We start from the raw sequence: 9,547 nt of genomic DNA, 5'->3' as shown, positions 1-9,547 counted from the left end.
TTCATCAAAAAATTTAAAAAATTATGGCCTGAACATAGAAACACAAGACGGACAGACTCTTAAATCAAATCAGAAAGTGATTCTGAATCGATCGGTATAATAAAAAATTGGTCTGTCTCAAGTTCTCGTAGGCAATGCATACATATTGGAATCTATCGCAAGATAGGAGCACATTCTATATAGGAATTAAATGTTTTAACTGATTTTGACGTAATTTGGAGACACGCTTTGTCGTGATTTAGTAATTAAAAAAACACGTTCACTTCCTATCACTTGAAAGACCGTCAAATAGTTAACTGGAACTAAGATTTAATGCAACATCTGTGTCACAAAAAAAAGAAACGACATTGACCGTCAACTGAAAACTTTGACGCTTTGATTTCAAAACATCAGCCGCTTTTGATATGCTGCTGCTTATAGTTATCAAAGGCATACATAGAAATTTATTAGTCGCACATTGAAGCGAAGCAGGGAAACTGTTTAAAAGAAATGCAATTTATTTTTGCAAAAAATAACAAATGTTCGTGATATTTGTTTTAAATAATAAAATGTACAAAACAACTATTAAATGAAAAAGTAAGAGTTGCATAACCTAGTGTTTGGAAGTAAATAAAAGAGCCGCGTGTACCGTGAGACTCTCATTTAAGTTATACACATCGCAAGAAACACCAACTGGCTCGTTGGTCTAGGGGTATGATTTCCGCTTAGGGTGCGGGAGGTCCCGGGTTCAAATCCCGGACGAGCCCCGCGTTGAGAGTGTTGATGCACCTCGTTTACTTTTCTTTTTTTTTTTCTATATTCGTCTCTTCGCGCTCATTTTAAAGGACTTGTGAACATTGACTCAACACAAATTTACAAAATTTCCAAATAACACCTATAGAATATAAACGCTGCAACGTTTTATATCAAATATCATCAGATCTTTAATACCTATTTTTAGTACTTATTCGCGGAGAGACAAGATTCGCAATCTCTCATGCTTCACTGGTGAAATTTGCTTACCTACTACCTCTTGTTTATCTTGAAAGTGCACGTTAGTCGATAAGAAGCTCTTTAGCAACAAGCTTTCAGAAAATCCTTGAAGAAACTGTCTCAACCTGTTGGTTCACATCTTCTATGTCATTTATAAATTACTGAAAACTGCAAACTTTTTGAATTTTATCACCTTTCCTCAGCAAGTTTGCAAGCGAATGGATTGCAGCATTGAATGGAGTAACATCACTAGAGATATTTTGGCACCATGGTTGAGGATGATTGTAAGTACGGGAAGAGGTACATTTACAACTTTATACAACGGTTTAGTTATTTCGAGTTTTAAACCAAAAATGTGAAATTATTTCCACAAGCCATTGATGATAAAGCAACGACAAAAAATAGGTTTTCTTTTTTTTAAACGGCCGATTAATCCGGGGTCGTTACCTTGTCCATGTAACAAGATAACGGTTAGAACTAAGAGCCTGATTGACGCTTGGCCAATTAGTAAATGTTATGGTTTCATCGACTGACCTACCATCAAAGTTGTTTTATCGCGGGGAGATTTGAACCCGCCTGTCTAGCAAGCCCCAGCACAGCAGTTTAAGCAATAAGGACTGTCACTTGCCATGTATTTCATTGAGAACCATTTCCGGTAAATTTAATCATTATTAGAAACTCTGTACATTGTTACAGAATATCCAATAAGCCTACGAACATTGCAAATGACTTTTGGATTAAGGTTTCACTGTGAATTGATTCACTCTTTAACAATACTATGACGATGATATTGTTTGCTTCCAGCAGGAGTTGCCAAGCGTCTCTTGAAATGGTAACAGTTTGTCATTTGTAGAGAAGATCAGTATTATTCCTTCTCTTTGGTGGGTATGTTGGCAGTTACGTATGCTTATTAGCCAGCCCTGGCTGGCAAACCTTACATAAGAGAAATATTTTATGCGCATTGTTTCATTGATCAGATTCCTCAAACATTGTCTTATTTTCAGATTTCATTAAAATCGATTAAGTGTCACATAAAATCCTTTAACATGCACAACAATGCAAAGTGTATATATGTGGGAAAAAGGGGGACAAGTGTTTTGCGCAAAGTTTAAAACAAGATTTCATTTAATTGAAAGAAATATTATTGAAGAAAGCAAGTTAAAGATTCTTTAGTATACAATGCTTTGAAAGTGTTAGCAAAGTTATTGTGTTTTGTGGAAAAGACTTTGCCGGTATCAGCGGGAACGTAAACCAAAATAAAACCAGTAAACCAGAGCAATTTGAGTAAATTTGATGGGAACAGTTTTCGGGAGAAATTCGAATTGTTTTAATAGGATTACACGGCTCTCAAATTTATTGAATTGAGTCAAATGATAAATCAAGGTAAGGTAAGCTTACTTTCCCATCTAACAGAAGCTTAAGAGGTATTATACTTTCATTCGATTTTCATTTTCAAATGTTAACATTTGACAGAAAGAAAATTTTGCAAAGAAATTTAAAGCCACTTTCCCGTTTTTTCTATTGTTATACCCTACATTACTGCAGATGCAAGGGTATATTAAGTTTATGCGGATATATGTCACACCCAGGGGAACTGGAGAAAATTTATTCCTCTTATCGGCCGATTCAGAATCGCTTCTTGACAAAAAAAAAAGCTTACTCTTTTTCTGACAGAGAAGTTTACCTGTCAGTCCGTCCAACCATGTTTTTGTATTCAACATACCGCTCCCAATTGTTGAGATGTTTTGATGATATTTGGCACATGAGGATATATTGTCCCAAAGACGACTGCCATTGAATGTAGCTTGGATCGGATCGCTTTTTTGACCACTTCTCTAAGCGTTATAAAGCATTACTTTATGCACAAATGTTGTGCATAATATGTGGGGCGTGGGGGTTATATAATAGTCGGTCGCTTTTACTTGTATTTAGTCTAATTATCTTATACCTTGACGACGATGTGCCAGTTTACTCATTCCTTTCTGTTAGCTCCTTTATTTGCAATCAACTTTTGATATTCTCAAAGTCGCATAAGATAATGTTGACACCTACAAATCAACATGCATTCATTTTGATAGAAGTCTCTCAAAAAAGATCTTGCCCCTGTCTAAACTTCAATTACTGACAAAGTGAAAACGAAAGAAAACACAAAGTATTTCAAAATATTGCTAATAAATTACAATTTATGAAGGGTGGCCTTGTTCAGTCTAAGGTTCGAATTTAACTTAGTTAGACACTGGTTCGTTATTATATCAATTGTTCAAAGAAATGTCTTAGACGGGTATCCACATTTCGATTTGATCCAATATAACTTTCGCGTTTTCCTTTTGTTTTCTTTTAGTTCCATACATACACATATATATCCGCTATTGTGATATTAAATTCAGATAAAATCAAGTTAATATATTTCATCGGTTTCTATTTTCATAAACGTGTATAACAATAAATAACGGTTAGTGAACGTGGCAAGAAGAAAAAGTGAAGAACAAGAAGCAGAGAAACAGAAAAGTCACAACCTTTCTTTTCTCTCGTTCGTTGTTCGATAACAATCATCATTGGTATCGGAAAGTTTCAATTTCATACAATTTGTTCTTGTGGCAGAGAATCAAGATAAAAGAAATTGATGAATTTGCACGCGGTAAAAGACACAATGTGAACAATAGATAACAAGCAATTCAACACGAATACGCTTTTGACGGTAATTGCACACTAGAGTTAGCCGCCGCACACTGCTGCATTGTAGACATGCATGCACACACACACACACACACACACACACACACACACAAACGCATACGCCATACGCCATACGGAATGATGATGATCGTGAGTATTGCATTTGTACAAAACGCTTTTATGAATATTCTTTGCCACGAAAATGCCAACCAAACGACATTACTACTACTGTCATCATCATTACGTAGACAAATAAAAGTAAACTTGCAAACGTATTTATAAATATAATACTTACAAAAAAAAAAAAAAAACGTACATTTGTGTATATGCATTCAGATCACATATCTATAGACAAGCAACAACAAGCAATTGTCATGGTCTCGAGAGGAAAAGGAGGCACAACAAAAAAAAATTGAGAAAAAAATTGAATCAAAATTGATCGAGTAGTGCTGGCAAAGTAAATAGCAACACAACAAACAAGAAGCAAACAATTGTAATTGTTATTATCGACCATGAATTTGAAATTTTATACTTTGCTTTGATCATCTGGCCCAACACTGCTGTTAGATATTCGCAAAGGCATGCGAAATGTGTATACATTTGTGTGCATTGTAAGTGAAAAGGTTAAATGTTATTGCTTTGTATCCAATTTACCCCGTGACATATATTTTTGTTTTTCATATAAGTATGTATTTACACTTTTACATATGTGCATGCAACCTGGTTTACATTAACTTGGATGTGTGAGAGTAGTTCTACATAAATTTATGAATTCGATATTTAAGATTTACATAAATGCAAAGCTGATATTTACTATACGATCGTTTTTAATAGATAACGCGGAAAATAAATAAATATAAACAGTATAGTCTGGCAAGCTGACCTTTAAATACCCTACAAAGCTTTTCATATTCGACAAAGTTATTCATATTCATTTTCGGGATAATACATCAAACGCTAAGCACTATTTTCATGAAGTTGGAAGTTACGTATCATGAGTTGGATACACAAAATACACAGCAAAATTAATTTGTATATCAAATGTTGAAAATTAGACCTATTTACTATATGCAAGTCCAGTTTGCGTAAGATCGTCCTTATAGGAGGAGGGTCAAAAAATTACTCCATTCGATCTAAAATTCTCAAATCAATTTAGAAACCCGAGGTACTATCTCTCAGCGGTTTTTTTAAAGGAATTTTGGAAATTTCGATTTGTTTCATACCCTTGGAGTAGTCGCAACAACCGCCCAATCCAACTCATGTTTAATAGTCTTCAGCGTTGGTGCAAAATACAATAGCGTGCCGAATTTCTATAAAAATCACTTAAAAATTGCGGCCTTTAGGTTGAACGCAATAATATAAACGTGGATAGATATTAGTAGACGGACGGACAAATGGGCAGGGATGCTAAATCCGACTTAGAAAATGATTCTTAATCTATCAGAATAGATGGATATTATAAAGAAATACGCACGCACACACGAACGGAAATGCTTAGACCGATCTAGAAAATGGATATGAGTCCATCGGTTAGGTCTGCTTTAAGTTCTTCTCAGTGTTACATACATCTGCACAAACTTAATACAACCGTGTACCAAAGGTAAAGTAGGGTGCAAAAAAGAAAACCAAGGCAACTACATAAAAAGGATTCAAAAGAATGAACTTTGTATTAGTGATATGTACAAATCATCCATTGTGTCTGCATAATAAGCGTGACTAAATGCTGCAAATATATTAATTTTTGTAGAAATTACTTGAATGAAAGGCCATTGGAACGATTTTGTGTTTATTATTAAATTCAATAACGTATTTCTTATCTAAGGTAAAAAAGAAATTCGTCGTTTTCTTTATTCTTGATACTTTATCCTTTGCTTCAAGAGTAATGATATCGAATCCACTTTGATGCATGCTTTACACGAATCTCAAGAGCCTTCTTGTCATTTGCCATTTTCGTCTTATGAATGACTTAATTTTTCGATGTCTGTTGCAAAGATTCTGTTTGTTCAATTTTTTTTTTTTTTTTTTTTCTAACTAACACGTGTGATTTACTGAGGATACATATATATATATATATACATATACATATATATATTAAATGATTATGGGGCTTGACCATTGGCCATTGAGCATTGTTTTCTTTAGAAACTCGAAATTGACCATAAATCACAAAAAAATATTCATCAAGTTGGATGCTGTAGGACATTTCATTGCAAGCCATTATAATTGACATTCTTCACTTCTTCACAGTTATCACAGCATTTCAAGGGAAATGAAATACAAAAAAAAAAAAAAAAACAACCAGATACTAAACTTTAAATAAATTAAAGATCATTTGTCTAGACGGAAAGTACGCTTTTCTACACTACGCAGAGAACGTATACTAAAAGCAAAAAAAAAAAAAAGGGGAGAAAAAAAAAAAGACAACATTAAGGAAACTAACGTAAACCCAACTAAAGTGAGGCAACGTTTTCATCTTCCTCAGTTATTTTCAGCATAAACAGTATAGACGTATAACGTAAGCTTAGAAATGGTTGATTCTTCCTTTCGTTGGATACTTTAACTTTGTCATCTCTCTCTCTCCATTTTGAAATGACCACCGATTAACACTTACAACGCAAGGTATAAGTACAACAATCACTGCAATCAGTACGGCATTGTTTGCGCTGGTTACAGGCATTTGCTGAATATCTGTTTAGTCTGCACGGAGTGCACACAACTTCATTAGAAAACTGTAAAAATTAAAAAAAAAAAAAACAAAAACAAAACAAAACAAAAACCCCATATATATATATATATACACCTATTATATATATATATATATATATAAATATATGTTCGTCGTTTTAAGTGCATGAATATGTAGAGAAGATCTTTAGGTATGTGTATGTAATATTACCTACAGCATAAAAGCAATTCATTTGCTTGCCAAACCCATTAAATATATACACGGTTGTGTATGAAAAGTTATTTGTAAAGATGTTTACAACGTAGTACGTGTTTATAGCTCTTCCTGCCTGTTAAGTGCTGATTTTCTATATGTGTTTGTGTACAAAGATACTTTAAACACGGGGTTTTTTCGCATTATTTTTCTTCTTCTCCTGTTTAAAATACTTTTTTCTAATTTTTTTTTCTTTTTTTTTTTTTTTTTGCTGCTTTTAAAGTATGATTAGAAGTGGCTTCTTTCTAATGTGAACATATTTGTTTAAGTTTAGATGTTGCACGCATTACCTATACATAGCAAGTTGCAAGTGTTGTTGCATAAAGCATATGTAGTCCCATATGAATGCATGTATGTATGTATGTAAGCATGCATGTGTCTGCACTCCATTGCATATTAACTACGTGCATATAGTGTCTGCCCATGTCTCTCTTCCTCTTGAGAGTAATTTGTGCTATTAATACTGGTGGTTTATGTGGGTTGAAAGTAATTTACAGGTGATATTATCTTAACACCACAAAGTAATTTGTTTACCATTATGCTATAGATGAAAGCATTACATAATGTGGGAGCTTAAAATTTTTTATATATGTAGTTGCGATTCTCAGGTCTAGGGTATCTATGCATTTGTTTTATTTTCTTCTTTTTTTTTTTTTTTTTTGTGTGTTTGTGAGGAATGACAGAAAGAAGATCCTAATTGGGAAAATAACGCACAACTCGGAGCAAGCTGTAACTCACTAATTTTTATAATCAACCTTTCGTAGAGATTTGAAATATTTCTCCCAAAACAAAAGTTAGACATAAATCGAAAGACCTGGCGAAAGAATGGCTCGGTCGCTCTTCGAAACCCTGTATTTAATTTTACAGCACTTGTGTGTGTGTGTGATACAAGTTTAGGCGGATGTGCGCAACACTCAAATGGACTTGAGCTAGACTCGCCTTTTATTATACTGATCGAATTCCGAATCACTTTCTGGTTTGATGTAAATGTGTCTGTCCATCTTTCCATCTTGTTTTCTTCAATCTAGATAGCTCAAGTTCCTAGATATCTTGATGAAATCTGGTACGCTGGCGTGTTTTGAAATGGCTCGAGTCGGACCACTTTTTCGACCAATCTCTCTATAACGCCTTCTTTTTAATAAGCAGCTGTATGAATAGCTGTAGTTTGTTCTAAGGTATTTAACAGCGGGCCGTAGCCCTCTATAGACCTTTTATTTCATTTTGTTAACCATCCAATCGTTTTGTCAGCTAGTTTGTCAATTAGTATGTAAATGTGAGAAAGCTTCTAGTATAACTTAAATATCAATTAGACTATAAGTGGAGATCATGACATGAATTGTTTTCTACCTAAACGTTACATTCGTCTAACATGCAAGTTAATTTATATGATAAACGACACTTTGTAAAAATTTAAAATTTAAATTCATTTATAATCTACTCTCCCTGTCGGGCTTAATAAATATCCAATCCATATGCAATTGCCGATGATATGCCTAAGCAATACAATTAAGTAACGATTTATTAATGATCGTGTAACGAAGTGTAATAACATATGGCGTTAAATGATAAGTTGCTGTGGCTTGTTTGTGTCGGCTTATTGTTATTTTCTCACGCTGATGGTTATTGTTGGTGAGCTTTCCAGGGTTGCCCGTGAATGTGGTTTTCTTACTTCGTTTTTTTTTGTTTCTTTTCGTTAGCAACGTTCGTTAATTACATGAATATAGATTTTAAGTGAATAACCGCTGCCCATACCACAACTTGATGAAATGTGAAGTAAAGTTGAATTGAAAATATCAATTAAATAAAAAAACTAGAAGCACTGTGCTGGGCCCATACCCTTGCCCTCTACTTTATAGGAATTCATGTAACGATTTTTCAAAATGCGGCTTTCTATAGGCAGTGGTCGAACAGCTGGTCCAGTCCGGTCTTAAAATCATTAAAATATCTTAAAAATTGCGGTCAGAAAACAAGTCGAAGAGACGGACGGACAAGCTAAAAATAATTCAGGGAATGATTCTGAATCACAAGTAGTGTAGGACGTAATAAAAATGCGAGGACTAAAGTAACTAATTCGTTTTGATCACACACTTAGTAATAGGGTTTCATATGAACGTTTACATAGGATAAGGCCAACTGTAATATGTAGAAATAAAAGGACAGCATATCACATTCGAACTCGAAGTGATTATAGCTGATTGCCAAGATCGATCAATATGACAGAAAGTAGAGAAGTATGGACAAGCGTTTTCCTAAATCCGTTACGTTATTATATTTGCGTTAAATGTGAAAGACTATCGATCACAACATAACAAGATAAAAGAATTGAAATGTTCAGGGTAACGAAGTATGGGAGAAATAGGACGAGAGAAGAGTAAAAGGCAGCGGGTATATAAGACTATTAAATACTTAAAAAAACACGCGATTGTCCAGAAAGCGAATTAATAAATAAACTGTCAGTTCACCGTTACAAAGTCGATTGAAAGTTCACGACCTTTGCTAAAAGAGGCAAATATTTCAATGGACATAACAAAAATGAATGCCTGGGACCGCCGCGCAAGCCCACCATAAGAAAGTGAACACCTAGTCATATAATTCGGCAAACATTATTTACGAATACGTTTAGAAATCCGGCTTAAACAAGGTTTCTTGGGCTGCATTTGTACGCCTCGAGAAATCTGACGTCATGGTCTCTTATTTCTAACAATTTATACGTGGTATATGAAATTTTCGAAAATTTTCGGAGGCTGGACTTTCCCTAGTTTATTGGTATATGGACCCGGACGTATACGGCAAACGACAAAGGCAGCATTCTCAGTGTAGTAACTAGAACGGCACCAAACGCCAGAAATGGCAATGAAGCTAATGGTTGTTTTCGGTGCTGCTGTGTAACTTCAAATTTCTGTACCGAAATATTCTTCAAAGCAGCTGAAGAATTTCCTTCGATAAGAACGATGTTTATGC

At 34.3% G+C, this 9,547-nt stretch overlaps 1 non-coding gene across 1 annotated transcript; it reads left to right on the top strand.

Moving 5' to 3' along the window:
* The first annotated feature begins 674 nt into the window (after positions 1 to 674).
* Positions 675 to 746, top strand: Trnap-agg. The gene has a single exon. It is a non-coding gene; the product is annotated as a tRNA-Pro (tRNA).
* The last annotated feature ends 8,801 nt before the right edge of the window (positions 747 to 9,547 follow it).

Source organism: Glossina fuscipes, unplaced genomic scaffold (genome assembly GCF_014805625.2).
Source record: "Glossina fuscipes isolate IAEA_lab_2018 unplaced genomic scaffold, Yale_Gfus_2 2, whole genome shotgun sequence".
In the NCBI taxonomy this organism is placed as follows: Eukaryota; Metazoa; Arthropoda; class Insecta; order Diptera; family Glossinidae; genus Glossina; species Glossina fuscipes.
This window is presented reverse-complemented; position numbering and strand designations above follow the sequence as displayed.